We start from the raw sequence: 17852 nt of genomic DNA on the forward strand, positions 1-17852 counted from the left end.
GTGATTGAAGACACAAAGCCATCCATTCAAAGGAATGGTGTGGGAGAGGTGTACTGTATATAAGAAGATGAAATACCCTGTAGTGCAGTACATTAGCCTGTGTGTGTGGGGGCGAGCGAGGGGAGAGCGGTGTATACGTCGAAATGTGATACTGTTACAGTACAGTACACGCCTATGCGTTTCAACAATGTTCAAATGAGACATACAGCACTGTACATGCATGTATAAATATGCACATTTACAATTACTGCGCGCGCACACGCAGACTGTGTACTGACGTAGGTTGAACTGCTACAGTATTAGACTTTGAAGACAACAGCTCGCGAACGCCCACCTGAGTTTTTAGACGGTATTGCAGTATTGCAGACAGCGCTAATAATATGCTAATATTACAAGCGCTAAAATACCGGAACATATTCCGGAAAAAAAAAATATACTGCATCTGCCTGTGGTTATCAGAGTTGCGCCGCTACGGCCGCATTAGGATAAAGGTGGCCGCAGCTGTAGCATGGGACCCTTCTCTCTGCAGTTGAGGCACAACCGCAATGATCACCGGTGCTGCTTCTCTCGTTCTGTCAAACGCAAATTGCCCAATTGCATGGATTCTATTGGTTCTCCTGGCGTTTCATTGGAAGGAGCCTGAATAGGTGGAGTCAGCAGAAGAGACCGCAATCTGTGAGAACAATCCTGCTACTAACATCTCTCCATCATCCAAAGGTCCAAGGACATGCAATGGGCGATCAATCCTTCCAGATCTGCGGGTAGGTCGCTGTATGTGAATTCGTCCTTCAGCCTCTCCTCAATGCCCTGCAGAAGCAGCCTTCAAAAGCCCCCTTGTTCTAATCGGTCTCTGCTGCCAGGGTCCTAAACTCGATAGATTATTGTTCCATAGTGCGAGAGCCTTGTTTTAACTATAGTAGTGCAAATTCAGCGGAAGCCACACGCCGGGGTGTGAAAGGTTGAGTCCCAGCCTTTTTAAAGAAGCAGCAGCATCAGACCCTGGGAAGAATGAAAGAGGCTTTTGCTGTTCACTGAACCTTCTTTTTATTAGGTATTCCACATTCAGGTGTACAACAACCAGTTCTCCCAGCATGGTGTCTCCAGCCACAGAGTAGCCAGCAATATCTGCATTAGAAAGTTTTCATCCTTTCACTGAAGTTCCACAGACATCCTCATATCACATAGCAGCAACAAGGAGTGAAGAAAAAGACAACCTCGTATCACATAGCAGCAACAAGGGGTGCAGAACCACCCAGGGAAAGATACTCCCTCCCTTTTATTACTGATTAATTAGGACAAATCCAAATTAGGTAAACCACATAGGGGAGTTGTCTCCCAAAACTTACACAATTAGCAAACATAATACTCTTCACACAACATACAATTTTCTATAGCAAGCCCAAAATAAACAACAGTACCTTTTACAAACATCCCATGCATGTCTTTACTCTGCAAAATAAATGACATTCAGTATCACTTACTTTAATCCCCCCCCCCCCCTCCATACCATGGTATAATCCACCCTGGATGGCATGCAGGAAGTAAATGCCCTTTTTCTTTTTAACAGAGACTGCCCATGGCTGTGTAACATAAAACTGTGTTTAACTCCAACCAGACCTGTATTGTATTGACTGACCTCAGGACACCACATTAAAGGTTAGTAAAGTTTCAGGTAAAGGAAACAAAAAAAAAAAGATCGCTGGGCCCAGCAAAAAAAAGACAACAACAGAAAGAAAGAGAGAAAAGTGGTGCACTTGAGGCCAGAAAGCAAACATGCATTTAACTTCTACAAAAGTGCAAGCAGCCCTGTCACATATCCCCCACTTTTAGAGGTAAACAGTCAGGATTTTTCTCCAATATACTTTTGTAAGAGACAGGGGTGCTGCAATTTTAATCTCCTATAATGAGAAATAGGGAACCTCCGCCCTCCCACTCTAGTGGTTCCATGTCCAGGCCCTATATGAGACAAAACCACATTTACTGTAGTCAAATCTAAATACACTAAAGTTCCTGAACATCAATCTTGCTATTTCTCAGCACCTTCCTTCCTAGTTATTTCAGCCCCATATCGGGATAAATGATCTGCATTATGATGCTGACTTCCAGGTCGGTATGATACTGTAAATTGAAATGGTTGCAGGGCATACCATCGGGTAACCCGGGCGTTTTTACATTGCATATTGTTTAGCCACGTCAGTGCATGATGATCGGTGACTAGTGAAAATTGCTGCCCCAACAGGTAACACCTCAACACTTCCAATACCCACTTAATTGCCAGACATTCCTTCTCAACCGTGGCATATCTGGTTTCTCTTGGATATAGCTTACGGCTTATATACAAAACAGGGTGTTCCACCCCTTCAACTTCCTGACTAAGTACTGCCCCTAGCCCCACCTCTGAAGATCACAGTGTACAATAAATGTGTAAAATAAAACTTGAAGTCTGGAATTTTCAACACTGGTTCACTGCATAAAATATCCTTCAACTGGTAAAATGCAGCATTACACTCTGGAGTTCAGGTCACCAAATTTTGTTCCTTATTCTTGGTTAAATTGGTCAGCGAGGCTGCTATGGATGAAAAGTTAGGGATAAACCTTCAGTAATATCCTACCAATCCAAGAAAGGATCTTACCTCCTTTTTGGTTCTAGGTATCGCTGCTTCCCGAATAGCATTCACCTTGCTCTTTTCCGGTAGCACCTCTCAATTTCCTAACATGTATCCCAAATATCTAGTTTGTGTGAAACCCAGGGCACATTTCTTTGGGTTTATGGTTAACCCAGCCTGGGCAATCAACTAAACCACCTCCTCTAGATGGTTTAATTGACTGCCCCAGCCTGGGCTATATTCACTACATCATCTAGATACGCTGCCACAAACTGTTCCCTCCCTACTAACAACCTATTCATCATTCTTTGAAAGGTCGCTGGGGCCCCATGCAAACCGAAGGGCATGGTTACAAATTGATAAAGCCCCTGGTTGGTGGCAAATGCTGTCTTGGGCCTATCTGACTCTTCCACCAGAATCTGCCAATAGCCTTTTGTAAGGTCCAAAGTGCTGATATAATGTGCCTTACCCACTAGATCCAAAAGCTCATCAATGCGGGGCATAGGGTAGGCATCAAAACGGGTCACCTCATTTAACTTTCGAAAATCTACACAGAATCGTACTGTTGCATTCTTTTTAGATACCAACACTATTGGGGAACACCATTCGGAGGTGGAAACCTCAATAACCCCCATTTCCAATATTTGGTGCACTTCTTCTTCCACTATCTTTTTCTGCCTCTCAGGGATACGATAGGGACGGGTATGGATAGGTCTTGCATCCCCAGTCTCTATCCTTTGAACTGCTTGTGTAGTGCGTCCTGGCCTTTTCGTAAATACATGTGCATACCGAGTAACTAGTTTCTCTAACATATCCCTTTGCTTTGTTGAAAGTTCCTCCCCAGACGTTACTGCGTCTTCCTTACTTTCCAACTGCAATCTCGGATATGCCTCACCTGCCATATCAGGTTCACATTCTCTCAGGACCATCAAAGACAAATTTTCTCTCTCTTTCCAACCTTTTAAATAATTAACATGGTATATAGACTGGTCCCTTTATCCTGGTATGCTTACTTGGTAGTTCACAGCCCCCTTTCTTTCCACAATGGTATATGGACCTTGCCATCTAGCTACCAGTTTATTTTCTCTATCGGGCAACAAGAGGAGCACTTTATCCCTAGGAAGGAATACCCTATCTCTGGACTTTTTGTCATACCACACTTTCTGGTGTTGTTGAGCCTCCCTCAAATTTTCATTAGCCAGATCCTGCATCCGGATAATTCTTTAACTCATCTGGGTAATATATCAGACTACATTATCCCTCAAAGGATCCCGCTGCACCCAGGAATCTTTGATTAATGCTAGCAGACCCCGGGGTTGCCTTCCATAAAGTAACTGAAACGGGGAAAATCCTGTTGAGGCTTGTGGTACTTCCCTGTATGAGAACAATAAATAAGGCAACCACTGGTCCCATTTGTTAGGCTGCTCACCTACCACCTTTCTAATCATCCTTTTTAGTATCCCGTTTAGCCACTCTACTAAACCATCAGTTTGGGGATGATATGGGGATGTACGTAGGGTATGGATTCCCAACAATTGATACACCTCTTTCATTAAATTTGACATGAAATTTGATCCCTGATCCGTGAGAATTTCACGGGGGATTCCTACCCTTGCAAATACTTGAAAAAGAGCATTCGCTACATTCTTAGCAGTAACACTGGGCAAGGGAATTGCTTCTGGATACCTGGTGGCGTAATTACATAGTACCAGTATATACTGATTACCTTTAGAACTTTTTTGTAAAGGACCCACCACATCCATGGCCACCCGGTCAAAAGCTTCCCCAACTACCGGTATAGGGATCAATTTCCTCCGATCCATGAGGTTCACTGGGGCCACCTGTTGGCATATAGGACAAGAGGCACAATATTCTCCCACATCCTTATGTACCTTAGGCCAATAACATGCATTAATATTCTATATAAGGTCTTGTCTCTGCCCATATGACCCCCCATGGGAACATCATGTGCCAACCGAAGAATCTCCTTCCGAAATACTTTTGGCACCATGACCTGCTCCACCTGCAAAGAAGACTGAGGATCCTTGTGGACCCTGGTTAATACACCCTGTCGTAATACATATGATGGTATGGGCCCAAACTCGCTCATCTCTTCAGTTACCACCTGCTGAAAAAAAGGGTTTAGTGAGCTGTCCTGCTGTTGCGCCTCTACAATATCCTTGCCACAAACATTATTGACCTCGTCCAAGTCCTGCACCCCTAATTCTCTAGGAAACAAAAAAAAAGATCGCTGGGCCCAGCAAAAAAAAAAACAGCAACAGAAAGAAAGAGAGAAAAGTGGTGCACTTGATGCCAGAAAGCAAACATGCATTTAACTTCTACAAAAGTGCAAGAAGCCCTGTCACACGGGTGTATCAAAGATTGTCTGGAAGGTTTGCATGAAAGCGACAGAATCGTCGACCAAGAGGTAACCCTTTTCATAAAAAGGTGACACCCAAGCGAATGCTTCATCCATGACGAGCGAGAAGATTTATGGACGGTTGTGTGTCAAATTGCACCTGGCACTGGTTCAACAATCCTCTGGAAGCCCTACATAGCTGACAGGAATCAGGATCCGGGGCTCCCTTAGGACCACATATACTGGTGCAGCGTCACGAGCTAAAGTTGTGGGCATAAATGGGGTCATGCTGGTGGTACTGAGGTGGCTGCACAGGGTATGCAGCGTAGCGGATATTGAATACAGTTTCTGATCCAGCATATCTAGATGGGTGGCATGGGTTCCCAGAAGATGGCCCTGATGGTAAATGGCTTTTGCTACACTGGCGACACACTTTATTCGAGCTCGGCTAGTCCCACGAATTCGGGTATACCCGGGTGTATTGAGGTTTGTGACTGTTTTCTGCCCGAGTGCATTGGGTTATTTTCCAGGCAGGGATTGAAGCATTTTATTCCCGCTGGCTGCAATACTGCACAGTATATATATATATACTGCATTACAATTCATGAATTTATGCCATCTGGTAGACACGCGAAGCATTGCAGCCTATTAAATCCTAATCATTATCATTTAACAGATCAGCCGCCCGTCAGCCAGGCATGAACCCAGGCTGGGAAGGCAAACGCAACGGGGCTTGTCAGAGGTGAGGAGCGGCACATTCCAGGTATCTGCCAGGTACATACTGGGTATTTGCTCGAATAAAGTGTGTCGGTGCAGTACCTCTGCAGGGTCCATTGCGTGGCTCGTGCAACAGTTAACGTTGCTAAAAGCAAGACAGGATACGAACCCGCGGGGCAAAGGTAGGGAGTAACCTTGGCCTGGGCTCAGAGGCTTGGGATGCAGGGGTAGTCGGGTCCGGTTCCGAGGTTGAGGCAGACGGCAGGCAAAGGGTAGTCAGGTCTAGTTCCGGGGTCGAGACAGGCAGCAGGAAAGGGGTAGTCAGGTTCAGTTCCAAGGTCAAGCTCAGGTTCAGTTCCAGCAGGCAAAGCAAAGCAAGGCAGAGCTCAGACAGGACAAGGTAACAATTACTTTCCACGAGCAAAGTCCAAGGGCAACTGCCTGCTATTTAAAATACATAGATAGGCTTACTTCCTGACAGGGGAGTAAGGGCAGGAGTTGCCAGAAAGTAAGATGTCTGTGGTAGCTTCGGACAAAATGACATCACTTCCTGTCAGCAGTCATCCAGGATGTTTCAGACCGATCCCTTATAAGTCTTGTGGATTTACTTTTAAGATCAGTGAATGGGCCCTCTCCCTGGGGTCTCTCGATCTCTTATAGGAGACTGGAAAGGTTCCTCAAATTGGATAGATCCATATTGTCAAATTCCTGTAGTGAGGTGTTAAGACTGCTAAAAAATGTATGCAGTGTCAATTTTCTCGAGAAGAGTTTCAGATGTTTCATAGTTTGAAAAGTGTCCATTTTATTTGTTGGGCAGTAGTATAAACCCATTGACAACACTTTAAAATTAACTTGGTCAAGTTTTCTTTTAGAAAGATTTATTAACTGTGTTATCTCTGAGATTTATATTTGTTGAACATCTTGGGTACTAGCTCCCTCCACCTGCTTCTGTCATGCAGGAACTTTGCCCGCCCCCCTTCTTGTCTTCCTAGGTGGTGTCTAGTGTATTAGCGGGTCTATTCTCTTGATGATCTGATTCTGTGTCGCTGGCTGAACCTTCCCATTCGGTAGAAGATTCTGTTGTCTTGGTTAGTTGTCTAGATTTAGTCTGTTTTATTTTATATCTAAAGATTTTATCATCTTGAATGTCCAGTGAATCTCGTATACATTTTCTCTATTTTCTATTTTTTATATCTGTTTTTAGTTTCTCGATATTGAGTTTTAATCTCTTTTGAAGATCCACAAAGTCTGGCTCATCCTGCCAGGTGTGTATTTGTTTCAAGAGTGTATCTATTTCTGATATTACTGTATCCAATTTTTTATTTTCAAAATCAATTATTACCTTCATTAGTTCAGCAGAGCATTTCAATAATATGTTTTCCCAAGATTTAAAAAAAGACCCATCAGAGATGAGATCTGGTGTGAGGGATTTACCCTAGGTCCCCTTGGAACAAGCTCAGATTTGAGATAATTCTCGAGGCTCGCTACCTCCCACCAGATTTTCATCTGTAAGTTATATGTTCTATTGATCTGAAAAAAAATTGTGAATATCTTTTGTTGATAAATTAGCCACTGGTTTGTTAATGTTAGAAAAAATGCTAAGAGCTTCGCTCCTCCAGATCCCAAAATCGGTTTTATTAGAGAGGAAACCAGTCATGTTGGATATTGTAAGAACGACAAATCTCCTACTGTATATATAGTATTGATTATTAATTGATGCTAAAATATATGTTCAGTATCCCTGGAGATGCCTGGGAGCTGGTGGGTCAGAAAGGAATGCACATGAATTCCAAATAACAGTAAAACAACTCTAGATGACCAACCGCTCAACATATTTTAAATCGAGAGGTAGTTATGTGATACATATTCATCGTTGCATAGGGACAATCATTATAAGTATAAATAAACAAGTGTCCAGCATTACGCCTACACTAGATCCCTTACTATGCTGCACTTTAGAATAAAGGCTGGCGCAGCTGTAGATGTTGAAATATATTGAGACATAAATAGTCATGAAATCTTAATATTCCTAATTATAGCAATGTAAAGCAGATAATTAACTACTTAAATAGCAATATTACCAAGAAAAAACCTGACAAGATTAGTAGAGTATTGAGGTCATCAATTACATACAGTTTTAATGATAATAATAAACATCAACGCAAGTGAGTATATGTACAGTGAATAATTTAAAAATCCCCAAGGTAAGGTGACTTTGAGTTACAAAGTATTGGATAACCGTCAGTGAGGTATGTATTATTCCAATAAGTGTCTCATAGTGATATCTCAAATAGGGTAATCTGAAATATACCAAGGGGAAATTGAGGGTCTTATATTTATGAGCATAGAGCACATTCCCTTGGGTATACGCAAAGGAGATTGGGACATGCGACTACTCCAAAGGCAGTGTTGCTAAATCTACAATTTGGGAACTTTGGCACCAGAAGGAATGCTTTAAGGTTTTATTTTTTCATCATTTTTATAAAACTACGGTAAAGCTATGACCATTAAGCTTTGAAATTAAAATAAACTGCATTATGTGGCATTACGTATGCTAACAGTCTAAAATAAGATTATGACATTGAGATACTGTAATGAGAAAAAGTAATAGAATGTTTCACAGTATGCTAAACTTACAGTAATATAATGCATCATTTATTAAAATATATACATTTCTGTTCTATATATACAAGGGAATAAAACAGTTTGCATTATGCATTTGTAGTTTAGTTCTTAACAGGGATAAAAAAAAATGTTGTCATTTATGTTGAACTAAAAATATTCCATCAGAAAAAAACCATACAAAATCTATACTGCTCACACAGTTCTAAGGATTCATGTCCGTCACAGCAGCTGGATTATTTTAATCGCCTTGAGAACAAAATTGTATCTAGCCAGTATAAACATCAAATGACAAGAAATCAATAGCAAAGTATTCTGATAAATAAACTTAAAAATGTAAGTAGAAAGGATAGATAATGAAGTTAACGAAGAAGAGTTAACTTATCTTCCAATTTCTGATTAATGTTAAAATGTACTATATTGTATCTTATTCCTTGTCAACAACAAAGATTTTTCAACATTTTAATCATCGTCATAATAATAATAATGGTACTATAAAACAAAAGATATACTTCTTATACATATAGATGCAGTCTATGCAGTGCAGTAAAGGCAAATTACAAATACAGTGTACATTTACCCTGTAAAGGAGATTCTCTTAGGGGTCTATGCAGTAAGTGGCGAAAAAGCACTTTCAGCAGGTGTTTGAACTCGCCATGTTTTTGGTGAGTTGCTCTCACGGTATGCAGGAAGGCCCGAATACCTCTGAGAGCAACAATTTTCTAAATGGCGAGTAGGCGGTGGCGAGACAGTTTGCCTGATGAGAAGGGTTTCTCTGGTGAGATCAGCCTGCAGCAGAGAGATCCGCCACTCTCTCTGCGTAAATCTCGCCAGAAATAAAATATTTTTAAATAAAATTTAATTCATAGTGTAGATGTGTAGGGGGTCTCCAGAGCTGAACCGCGCTGTTTTCAGGTCCGGGGACCCCCTTCTTCCCGAGAGACAGGCCCCATTATGGGGTGCCGGTATTCCTCTGCTTTTAAATGTCCCGATCACGTGACTGTGGAACGTAAACAAAGCAGAGAGCTACCGGCACCCCATAACTGGGCCTGTATCTCATGAAGTAGGGGGTCCCCAGACCTAAAACCAACACGGTTCTTCTCCGGAGACCCCTGCACATCTACACTAGAGTTAAAACACACATATCAAAAAATAATAATTCATTACCGTAGCGGATAGCCACTATGGTAATGAAGCTGCATTAATGTCATTTTTATTAATAGTGTGCGTGTGTGTTGTGTATTGCGATGTTTATTGGGGGCAATTGTCCGCAATAAAATGCTATTGTGCCTTAACCCCGTCATTGCCTTAGCAAATAGCTGTTATGGTAATGAAGCTGCTTTAATGTATTTTTTTTTTAATAGTGTGCGGGGGGGTCTCCTGAGCCTCGGGACCCCCTGCTTCCTGAGTTACAGGCCACGGTATGGGGCATTGGGTGCCAGTGTCGCCATTTTTATTGCGTCCACGTGGCGTGACGTGTGACATGTAAACAATGGGATACTGTCACCCGATGCCCCATATCGGGGCCTGTAACTCGGGAAGCAGGGGGTCCCTGAGCCAGAAATCAAAGCGGTTCAGCTCAGGAGACCCCCTGCTCCTGAACAATATTAATACAAATATATTAAAGCAGCAATTGACCCCAATGAACATTGCAATTCACAACACATCCACCCCCTGTGCTCCCAACAACCCCGATACTCCTAACATACATAACATATCTTAATTGTTTGGGGATGCACAGGAATTATACTACTGGCCGGCGGTGGCCCTCGGGTGGTCCCGCAGGTGTCCAGGTCCCCGCTTGCCTGCATTACCAATTCTGTGCCCCCCAAAAATAATTTAAAAATACATAAATGTAACCCCTATTCTCGGACTCCTCCCTTCCTTTTTATACAGAAAACCCGCACTCCCTTACCTGGGTTCAAAAAGGACTCACGAGAGTCAAGGATAGTCTCACTCAAGGGAAAGTCCCCACATTCGCTTCACTACAAACAAACCATGATATCCCCTCTTCTGATTTCTTCAGATTTCTCCAGGTTAGGCATTATATCCAATCAGTTTACAAATCAAGTCAACCCCATGCTTTAACTTTGTATGAGGACTGGTGTTTACACCAGCCCCACACAAAGAGCAATATCTCCAGAATATATCAAAGTTTATCCTCTATCAAGAGCAATCAACCCCCCGATAACTATATGGTATCATGGGAAAGGGATCTTAACGTCTGTATAGACATCGATATTTGGAAAGATATCTGGGAAGCTGCTTCCAAAAATTCATCATGCGTAGTAATGAAATAGAATATTTACAAGTTAATATTCAGATGGTATATGACTCCTGCCAGGCTGCACTCTTTTCTCCCAGGTGTTTCCCCTCTGTGTTGGCGTGGCTGTGGTGAAGTGGGGAATATTCTGCATATAATCTGGTCATGTCCCAAAATCCAACAAACATGGACGGAAGTGTTTACCTTAATACACAAGATCCTATAAATCACTGTCCCACATGACCCAGTATATATTTTGTTAGGAAAACCAATGGCCAATATTCCCTCCAAAGTACTAGCCCAAATGTTAAACGCTACACGGTGTACAATTGCCAAAAATTGGAAACAATCTGCCTCCCCATCCTTAAACCAAATAAACAACAAAATTTGGCATATAGTCTATATGGAGAAATGCTCTGCCCATCTGAACGGCTCTACTTCGCAATTCTCTGAGATTTGGGCTCCTTGGTTCCGCCATATATAGATTAGAGAACTTGGAACAGAGTGATACATGCGGTAATTAAACTGTTGTGTACAGTGCTATATTGTTACAAAGGCTACCCCTTCCCCCCCCTCACCGATGCCCCCTTTTTTTTCTTTGTGTTATACGTTTTGTTTCATTTTATTTTGTATGTACAAAAAATGCTCAATAAAAAATGTCAGTAATAATAAAAAAAAAAAAATACTTTAAAATAAATACACCCCCCCCCCCCCACACACCCTAACACATACAGTAATGGGCAGAATTACCATTATCCACATATGGATAATAATGCATTTGCACATTTCAAATACAAGAAGCAGCAGAAATAAAATAAATACATCTTGCACAAGGGATCTTCGTAGAGGGCACCGTTATCTCAATGCTGTTTCAATGTCTTGGTTACATGGGCCATGATGCTGAAGATTTAACTTGCAAGAGCTACAACTACTTCTAGGTCTAAATCTCCAAAAGCAAGGAGTCCCTGGAGCTGAAATTAAATGGGGTTCATCTCCGGAGAACCACTGCTTCAAACCTATGTACAAAAAATAATAATAATAAAAAGTGAGTGTGCTGCTCATCTGAATATTGAGTAGCAGAATTCTCTCCCAGGTTCATCGCCCATAAAGCAAAGGATTAATGTTGTAGGGTCCCATTCAAAGATTTGCAGCATTAATCCTTCTAGGCAACAAGTCTTACTTTTCTTTTGGCCATGATCGGTTGCCTTTGGGCTGCAATCATCAGCAGTTTTCCTCATGGTCATGAAGAGGGTAAGTCTTGCTACATTTTGTACATCTGTAGCCAAGGTCATTGCATCCACTGGCCCAATGTGGGGGTATATTGTGATATTCTGTGTTTTCGTTACCATTCAATCTTATGGGAATTATGATTAGGTTATATGTATATAATATGTAGCCCATCTACCCCAGCCCCTAAGTGAGATTAGGGTAGGTATGCCTTTTCTGGCTACGCTGTGTGGTTGTGTTGGGAACAGGAGGGCTGAGTGCTCCGCGGTGGTGTGGGGAGAAGCAGGACAGGAGAGACAGGTTACCTTGTTCTCAGTAGGTGCAGCACCTCCAGCCAGCAGGGATCCTCTGTGGTTGTTCAGGGGATGAGCCCCTATTGACATTCCTCCATACAACAGAGACAGTTACAGACAGAATTTTCTTTCTGATGTTTATTGTAGGCAGGTGATCACAACAGAGAGGCAGACATTCTTCATAACTAGAAACAGAAATTCACCAGGCGCTCCCACAGATGTATGAGTCAAAAGCTATAATGCAGTAATAAACTTAAAATAAATAAAGAAGGCTCTATACAAACGGTGATAAACTGCAGTTCAACCTTCACCGGATCTTCCTAGTTGATCATTGGGGTGTGTTGGTAGGTGGGAAGAGTCAGGGAGCGCGATTCACCAGTGGCAACATGAAAAATTAAACATAACATACAAAAAATAGTGCAACTCTGTGGGGAAAATGGATCAACAGGACCCGTGGCTTACTCAAATAATGGTGTGTAACACAAAGCAATCACAGAGTAAAGATTTGCTTCAAGACAAATCTATCTATATAAAGACACAGAAACAGTTCAAGGTTCAAACGGATGATATATTGAATATACAAGAACCACAGCAGCGGTAGGCAGTGGACACTTACAAGAAAGCCCTGTAATAAGGCATGTAATGGGCAGGCAGTGTTCTGGCAGAGGGATTATGCCAAAGTATTATGTCGCTGGACCGGGGTGAACGCTGCGTTCGGCGAATCCTCCGGTCGGCGCGTCACAGTACTTCTGGGTTCAGTCCCTCCAGACGAGAGCTACACGTGACTGCTCTTGTCCTCAGATGCTGCAACAGCCAATACGGCAGGGTGGTCTTCTCTCTGTGCGTGGCAATTTCCGCGTTTCACATACAGCTTCGTCAGGAGGGTAAGATCACCTGGTATTGGCTGTCAGTCTCAAGGAGCCCCAACCGTCCAATCCGCGAGCTTCTCTCGTAATGCACTTAGACACAATAATGCAATAAGATACATCATCATATAACATAGGGAAAGAGGTACAAATCAAAAATAAATAACTTTAATAACATATCAAAAAACTCCTCCTACTGTATATGCATGACACCTAGATAAAATGAAAAAATGAAAAAATAAATACATAGAAAAAAACTAAATAAACACACCTAATGATTGAAGGCCATAAGTGGGGCAGAAAAAAATCCCATACAGGGAAAACCAGGAGGAGGGGCAACAGTACAAAAACCACCATATGCCAAAGAATTTGTCCATATCAGACAGTTAAACAATATATACTTTAAAAAACATACTAATTAAAATCTATTAAAAGTAAAAAATATTAAAAAATATATTATAAATATTATAAAATATTATAAAATATGCAACATGACAAGATCTTCCGTACAGAATGAGGTGGAGATAAAAGATCATAAAAAAGCAGCAATATTTATATCGATATTCAGGCCGTAAGGATCGAGTGTCTTCAATTTGAAGATCCAAAAGCTTTCTCTTTGGATAAGTTTTCTGTCTCTGTCCCCCCCCCCCCCCCCCTCCAATGTGGTTCAACGCTTTCAATGGCCCTATATTTTAATCCGGCTGGATTCGCATCATGTACTCTTAGAAAGTGTTTTGGCACACTATGAGTTGTTATTTTCTTCCTAATGTTCCCAAGGTGCTCAAGGATACGGACTTTTAGGGGTCTGATAGTTTTTCCTACATATTGGAGGCCACACGGGCACTCCAATAGATAAACAACAAAACTAGTTGTACATGTTGCGAATGTATTCATTTTAAAACATTCCCCAGTTGAATGAGATTTAAAATCTATTTTCTCTGAAAGGGCTGAATTACAGGCCTTGCACAAAGTTCACTTAAAAAAATCCTTAGGTACTTCAGCCATCCCTCCTGTTTCTTATTCTTAAAATCACTAGGGGCTAGTTTGTTTTTAAGGCTGGGTGCCTTCTTGAAAATTACTTTAGGCCAATCACTAAGTGTTGCTCCTAGGATAGGGTCTTCTTTTAGAATGTGCCAATTTTTACCAATAATGTTTTTGATCTCTAGTGCCTTTCTATTGTATTTAGTAATTAATGCAGTCTGATAGTTGGGGGTGTCTGTCCTTTTTATTTTTGGTCGTAACAGGGATTCTCGATCAAGGAGATTTGTTCTCTCTATTGCTTGAGATATCACTTTAGGGTCATAATTCCTTTCATAAAATTTCTTCTCCAGGATCTGTGTCTGATCATGATAGTCACTGTTTTTACTACAATTTCTTTTTATCCTTTTTAATTGACCAAACGGAATGTTGCGAACCCATTGTGGATGATGACAGCTGGATCTTAAAATATAATTATTGGCATCAACTGTTTTAAAAAAAAGTCCTAGTATTAATCCTGTTGTTCTCAATATAAATGACCAGATCTAAAAACTCCACCTCCCTCTCGCTGAACTTACTAGTAAAACGGAGGTTTAAAGTATTGGCATTCAAAAAGTCTAAAAATAATAAAAGGTCTGTCTCGGTGCCCTTCCAGATAAAAAAGATGTTATCTATATATCTCCGCCAGAGGACCAGGCTCGCACCAAACGGGTTCTGGGACCAAACACATTGTGACTCCCAGACACCCATAAACAAATTTGTGTAGCTTGGTGCGAACCTGGCCCCCATGGCGGTACCACACTTCTGCAGATAAAAATCTCCATTAAAAGAAAAATAGTTATGCTCGAGAATAAAAGCTATGCTGGCTTATAAAAATTAAACTTGCTCCATTTTTAATAGAGGATCATCCAGTAAAACATTTCGTATTGCAGCAATCTCATCGTTGTGATTAATGGATGTATACAATGATGTAACATCTGATGTCACCAAAACATAACCTTTCTCCCATTCAATAGTACTTATTATATCAAGGATCTGCATCGTGTCTTTTAGATATGATCTAATCCCAATGACATATTTGCCAAGAAATGCATCTATATACTCCGATAAATTTTCGGTGATAGACCCAATCCCCGAAATAATGGGTCTCCCGGGAGGTTCTTTTAAGTCTTTATGGATTTTCGGGAGAAAATAAAAAACAGGTAATATGGGTTTTGGCCTATTTAAGTATCCATATTCATCTTCATTAAGAACACCACTTCTTGTCCCGTTAGTTAAATGATTATTAAGTTCTTGTAAAAACTATTTTGTCGGATTGGTTACTAATTTTTTGTAGGTCACTTCATCGTTTAGAATTCTGGTTGCCTCTTTCTCATAATAACTTTTGTCCATAACGACAACACCCCCTCCCTTGTCTGCTTGTTTAATGACTATACTGTCATTATCCATCAACTGTTTCAATGCCTCCCTCTCAACCGGACTTAAATTGTTAAAAAAGGGTCTCCTATCAGTTTGCAGTTTTTCAAAATCTTTAATCAATAAATTATTAAAAGTATCTAGATATGTGCCCTTGCTAAAACTCGGGTAAAAATTTGATTTGTTTTTCAAATTCGTGTGAATTAAATGTGGGCTTTCTTCTATATCATTTAATGAATTACTATGTTCGGTGATGTTAATATTCTCCATAGGCTGATCTGTCCTGTTTTTTAGTAGGAAAAATCTTCTAATTGCTAATTTGCGGAGATACTTATTTGCATCAATAAAAAGTTTGAAGTTGCTGGTCCCTACAGTGGGGGCAAAGTTCAAACCCTTACCTAAAATCATATTCTGTGTTGGGGTTAGAACCAGGGAACTAAGATTAAAAATACCACTTAATGGTTTAGTTTTTTTAGCCTTTTGCCTCCCTCCTCCTCTCCTTCCTCTAGGTTTATTTTCCTTTGTGGTTTGGAAGACTGATATTCTTTACCTATATTGTCTAGTACTGCAAATCTGTTGGGGTCCTCCCACCTGCTGTGGTTGGGACCCTTCTCTTAAAAATGACATTCAGACCTTTCTGGTGTCTTTACCCTCCCCTCCATATGGTCCCTTCTTGGAATGTGTTTATATCTGCTAGATTTACTCCAGGGTCTTCCTTCGTGTCCATTCTCTCTTTCCCTTGGTTCCTCCTCCTTCCTCGATATTTCTCTAGATCTAACTCTTGGTTCTGGTGTTCTCCTCGATCTTTCCCTAGATTTAACTCGTGGTTCTTGGGAGCTCCTTGATTTATCCCTATAGTTCTCTCTATTTTCTTCTGGTATCACTGGAGATCTAATGTTAGTGGCAGGGACAATAAGATTCCCTTGGAGGTGTTCTTCCCGGTTCTACTCTCTTGTGAGTGAACTTTTGGTTTTAGGAGACCTAGATGGGGCACGAACCTCTAGTCTCTTAACAGGTGATACTCAGGGTACATAGTCCCATCTTTCTTTAACTGGGGATCTAGGTGTTACTCTAGAGCTCCTGAAGGCTTCTGGTCTCATTCTTGGTTGACATACACTCTGTTCCCACATTCTATTGCTATTCTCTTTGCTGTTTGCTTGTTTCCAATTCCTGTAATTACCTTTTAAGTAATCCTCCTCATCCCGGTCAAACTCAGGAGTCTCTGATGAAGCCAGCCATTCCATTGGCGAAACGCGTAGAGTGGACCCGCCCAGGAGGTGAGAGGATTGGTGCCCGTGAACTGCCAATCAACCGCCGAACCGGAAGTGACGCGACGGAGCTGATCGTGCAGATCGGAAGTGACGCGACGCACCGGAGAGACCGCAGCTGGAGATCCCCACACTGCCTGGGTGTAGCAGGGAGCCTGCGGAGGAGAACTATCCAGGATATCGGCGGTGCGGTGAGCTGAGGCAACCATCCCTACCCTCCCATCACTTATATAGTGAAAAACGCTGATATTGTTTTTAAATATTGTGAGTGCACATTTTATATCCTTTCATAAAGTTTTTTGTATACCATTGATCTGCACCATGGAGGTCTGTTTTTATCTTTCCATGTACATCTGCTAATGATACCCTAGTTCCAGCTACCTCCTGTGTTTACTCAGAGGGACCCACCAGATTCTACTGATCACGCCACTATACATAATCTACCTACATCCTGTGAGTAGGCAGCACTTAGAGGCCAAGCATCACAATCATCTCACACCTGTACATTTCAGTCTGCACTCAGTGTGTTTTCTTGTTGTGTTTTCTCCCACATGCTCCCCCCGGAGATATATAGATAACATCTTTTTTATCTGGAAGGGCACCGAGACAGACCTTTTATTATTTTTAGACTTTTTGAATGCCAATACTTTAAACCTCCGTTTTACTAGTAAGTTCAGCGAGAGGGAGGTGGAGTTTTTAGATCTGGTCATTTATATTGAGAACAACAGGATTAATACTAGGACTTTTTTTTAAAACAGTTGATGCCAATAATTATATTTTAAGATCCAGCTGTCATCATCCACAATGGGTTCGCAACATTCCGTTTGGTCAATTAAAAAGGATAAAAAGAAATTGTAGTAAAAACAGTGACTATCATGATCAGACACAGATCCTGGAGAAGAAATTTTATGAAAGGAATTATGACCCTAAAGTGGTATCTCAAGCAATAGAGAGAACAAATCTCCTTGATCAAGAATCCCTGTTACGACCAAAAATAAAAAGGACAGACACCACCAACTATCAGACTGCATTTATTACTAGATACAATAGAAAGGCACTAGAGATCAAAAACATTATTGTTAAAAATTGGCATATTCTAAAAGAAGACCCTATCCTAGGAGCAACACTTAGTGATTGGCCTAAAGTAATTTTCAAGAAGGCACCCAGCCTTAAAAACAAACTAGCCCCTAGTGCTTTTAAGAATAAGATACAGGAGGGATGGCTGAAGAAACCTAAG

This window comes from Ascaphus truei, chromosome 3 (genome assembly GCF_040206685.1).
Source record: "Ascaphus truei isolate aAscTru1 chromosome 3, aAscTru1.hap1, whole genome shotgun sequence".
Classification (NCBI taxonomy): Eukaryota; Metazoa; Chordata; class Amphibia; order Anura; family Ascaphidae; genus Ascaphus; species Ascaphus truei.